Here is a 4,679-nt window from a genome sequence, read left to right as displayed (position 1 = left end):
AAACTTCCTGGATAGCAAAATGGAGCCTCAGGAATGCTAGAGCCCAGCTGAATCTCTGTTGCCTGTAGGCTCCAACAGCTACTGTCTAACACTTATTCTACCTATAGTTTCTACCGGGCCCAGAAAATTCTTCCCCAGTAACAGCATCCTGCTTGGTCTCCCCTGCTGCCCCATGTCTACAATGAGGTCCTTTATTTTGTTATTTTGTCTTATTAGGGCTGGTGGAGTGCCTGCCTAAGCAAGTGTGAAACCCTGAGTACAAACCCCAGTGCCACCAAAAAAAAAAAAAAAAAAAACCCAAAGAATATCTCTCTTGCATTTATTATTGATACTGAGTTATACCTTAGAATTTTTTTGAAATATAGAATGCTTCACGAATTTGCGTGTCATCCTTGCACAAGGACCATGCTAATCTTCTCTGTATCATCCCAATTTTAGTATATGTGCTGCTGAAGCGAGCACTATACTTTAGAATTTTCACACACTTGGACACATGTAGTTTATGATTCTCATTTTGTTTATCTGAAAATACAAATAAGTTAAAAAGAAGAGTAGCTCAGTGACAGAAGTACAGAATAAAACAGAGACCTGCACAACTGAGAATTCAATGCTTTATTAACTTCGCTAATTGCCTTTTATCTTCTTTTCTTTTTCTTTGGAGGTACTGGGTTTCTAGGTATTTTATTTTCTTTTTGAATAATCATACATAAATAATATGAGGGGATTTCATATAATAATCCATATACACATACAGTGTACCTTGAACAAGTTCAGGTACTTGCTAGGCAGGTGCTCTAGCACTTGAGCCACCCTTCCAGTCCTTTTTGCCTTACTTTATTTTTCAGATATGGTCTTGTTTTTGCCTGGGGCTGGCCTCAGATCCAATCTTCCTATCTCCACCTTTTGTGTAACTGAGATTATAGAAGTGAACCACCATGCCCAGTTTCTACTTGTGGGCTTTTATATCTTCAGTAAACCAAAGTGAAAGTCTCCATTATCTAAAACAAGGTACCAGTAAACAGAAACTAAGAAGAAAAGAGAGCATACAGACTAAATGTGATGGTTTATGCATATCACTTGGGAACTCCCCCAAGAGACTTTAATAATAAAAACAACTTTAGCAGAGAGTCACTGCTTCACACTGACTATCCTAGCTACTTAGGAGGCATAGATCAGGAGCATGGTTCAAAACCAGCCCAGGCAAATATTCATAAAATCCTATCTCAAAAATTACCCAACCCAAAATAGGGCTTGCAGAGTGGCTCAAGTGGTAGAGCCTGTCTAATAAGTGTGAGGTCCTGAGTTCAAACCCCAGTTTTGCCAAAGAAAAAATAACTTTATAGTGAAAGAATCAGGCAAAGAGCACCTAACTGAATGAATGAAATCAGCATAACCTGACATAGGACAAGTTGGTATCAGGCACTGATGCACACAGGAGATCACATCATCATACTATGATATTAGTGATAAATTAATAAACAAATCCCTTCATTTATGCAAAATTCAAGCCACACATGTCTCCCATATTCTGAAATCTCTAATAGAATACTTAAATAAGAGTTCTTTAGCATTGTAAAGAACAAGTCTTTTCTAAACAGTCTTCTTTTTCAGCAGTTTTGGAGTTATTCTGGGCAATCAATGCCATCCTACCTCAAGGTGCAAGGTTTTCTTAAACCTTGTTCAAATAGTGCTGATGGAGTACCTGGATGAACCTGTTAACAGCACTCCATTGCAGTCTGTGACCAGAAGATCCTGTTTTTTTGTGTTCTAAATGGAAAAATCCAAGCAGAGCATGTGGATGGGGTAAGGTAGGATAGCTTTATTGAGAAAAGGGGTCACCTGTCCTGCCAAGTGAGGGAAGGGAAGCAGAAAAGAGGGCACAGTGGGCACAGGTGGAGTCCACTGGCCGAGAGAGAGCAAGCTTTTCTTTTACAGGTGCCTTTAAAAACTACCCTACCCCAGGGAGGGCAGGCCCAGGAGGTCAATAATGAATGAGTGGGAAGGGGTATGGTCAGTTCCCAGCCAGGTGAGGGTGGTCTGGGCCATCCCCAGGCAACCAGCATGAGCCCCAAACTTTCCCTACTCCTAGCCTGCCTCAAACCCAAACACTACAACCATTTTCACTGACATTCTAGGACTGAATCTTCAACAGAAATCTTAGGCATCATTGCCTTCCTATGATCATTTCTCACACAGGGAAAATTTTCAATAATGTATCAAATTAGTTCATGTATTATAAGCCCTTGATGGAGAAAATGGAGGGAAGACCCTTAAATATAGGGGAGACATGTTTTATAGCACTAACTTTGACTACCATAAAAAACAAAGGGAAGTCATTGAAAACAAACTCATTAGGCAATAACAGCAGAGGAGACAAATAAAGGTCTGCACGTTTTAAATCCATGGCATTTCAGGAAGAAAGGTAGACAAAGTTCCTGACCTGGAACACATTCACCTGAGAACCAGCCATCTTCTCTTCTCCAGTATTCTTCTCTAAGTCAGGATTGCCATCAGGACTCACCCCTGAACCTTGACATTTGGCCTTTTAAAGGCACCAGCCAATCTCATTCACCCAATACCCCCGTACCTTGAAAGCAGAAAAGATCCATCCTTGGCTCAGAAGGCTAGCACAACTGAGTCAGAGTCTCATCTCAAGATCTCCCAAGACTGAACAAGGTCAGGGGTTCAGCAGGGCTGTGTTTTCTTCTCTTTTTTTTGGTGGTACTGGTGCTTGAACTTAGGGCCTCATGCTTGTTAGGCAGGCACTCTACCACCTGAGCCACTCCTCCAGCCCATGGGCTGTCTTCTCATCTAGGAAACTTGACTTGGAAAGAATCTGCATCCAAGCTCATTTAGGTGGTTGGGAAGATTCATTTTCTTGTGTTGTGCAACTTGATGGGGGGTGGGGAGAACAATGGATTTTTTAAAAGGCTTTCACATGATACATCAGGCCTACCTGGGACAATCTACCTTTTGTTTAACTCAATTATTCTGCAAAATACCTTCATTTTTGCATGTTCTATTGACTAGAAGCAAGCCATAGGTTACAATCACACTCAAGGGGATTATTCAGGGTGTAGATACCAGGGCTTGAGAATCATGGGGGCCACCCTTGGATCTGTCTGTCCTAGTGCCAATAAAATATCAGTTAAATAAATAACTGAATGAATGAGTGAGTGAATGAATAATGAATAACTATATAAATGAATGGATATATGAATACAAAAAACCAGAAATATGAACTGGATGATCCTGCAGTTCTAAGGACTATGTTCTTTTTCTACATCAACCCATCTCCTCATCCCTGGAAGCAACTGCCAGCTTTGAAAATCCCCAATTCTGCCTGAGCTTGAAACAAAGAACCCCAAACAAAGCAACTGAAAAGAGGCAGGAAGCCCAAATACCACGCAGCACTTTTGGTGCTGGAAACCCTGTTGGACAGCATTTTTTGTTTGGAAAATCGTGGTAATGGGGAACACATTTTACATATGTAGTAGCTCTTTGATCTATGCAGCAGGTGTTGATAACTGACCTTTCTCTTAGGAGCCATAAATTATGTCCTTCTTGGCTTTTTGAAAGCCATCCCAAGCTGTGAAGTGGTTGTGAGCTCTTTTAATGAAAACCTTAAAGATTGATTTTGCATTTTGGAGGGAGGTAATAAGATGTTGCCCCAAAGTGAAGCACTTAGGGTCATGAATGTGGCTCCAAACAGATCTGATAGATAAATATTAATTGAAAATCCAACCTCAGCTCATACCATGCCAGAAACTTTTCTAAGCAGTTTATGTATGAAAGTGCTTTTAACCCTTTCCTCAACTCTGAAATGGGTACTGTCATTGTCCCTATGGTATCTATGAAGAAATTGAGTACAGAAAGGTCAGTAACTTGCCCAGAGTCATAGAGTTCTTAAGTGTGTGTGGGAGAGAGCAAAATCCAATCCCATGTGGTCTGGAGGCTGTGCCCGTAAGCAGTCATGATGCCACCATCATTGAAGGCATGGTGCCCCAGCCTGACTGCCTCCAGTCAGGACAGCTGAACATGAAAACAAGCTGCATAATCAACATGGCTGGCCACCTTCCAGCTCTACCATTGACTGGTGTGTGAATGCTGATGTTTTCTTTGACCTCTCTGTGCCTCAGGTTCCTCATCTGTGCAATGGGAATAAATACATTTGCCCTCACAGGATTCTCGTGAGGGTGAAAGAGGAAAGCATGTCTGTGCAGATTGTGCCTGGAGCAAGGGAACATGGTGACCTTCCTCCCTCTCCCCTCCCTCTGTTCTTTAATCCCATCTACACTCTTCCATGTGTCCTTCCATCCTCTTCTCTTCCCCTCACCTCTATTCCTGTATCTATGGCCCTGATCTCCTTGGCTTTTTGTTTGCACTACAAGTTCACCCCATAAGCTGGGGACAACATTCTGGCATAGATCCCACATTCCCTGAGGACACAGCTGTCACTGTCCTGCCCGTCTTTAACCTGACCACTGTTAGGATCCCCCAAACCCCAAACTTCAGAATCCACCTTGATTTCCAAGATTTTGGTTGGATTTCCTGCAAACCTTTGGTCATCCTTTGTCCAACCCCAGGTGTCATTTTCCCCTGGTCACGCCCTGACTGATGGTGTTCCTCAGAGTCACTTTTATGCACTATCTTGGCCAGGCTTTTGGGCCCCATTACTT

The 4,679-nt window shown here is 42.2% G+C and overlaps 1 non-coding gene across 1 annotated transcript; it reads right to left on the bottom strand.

Annotated features, from left to right (window-relative positions):
- Positions 1 to 355: 355 nt before the first annotated feature.
- LOC141422797 (U6 spliceosomal RNA) lies at positions 356 to 462 on the bottom strand. The gene has a single exon (XR_012447521.1). It is a non-coding gene; the product is annotated as a U6 spliceosomal RNA (small nuclear RNA).
- Positions 463 to 4,679: the final 4,217 nt, after the last annotated feature.

This window comes from Castor canadensis, chromosome 4 (assembly GCF_047511655.1).
Source record: "Castor canadensis chromosome 4, mCasCan1.hap1v2, whole genome shotgun sequence".
NCBI lineage: Eukaryota > Metazoa > Chordata > Mammalia > Rodentia > Castoridae > Castor > Castor canadensis.
The sequence above is the reverse complement of the archived record's forward strand: the minus strand, read 5'-3'. Positions and strand labels throughout refer to the sequence as shown.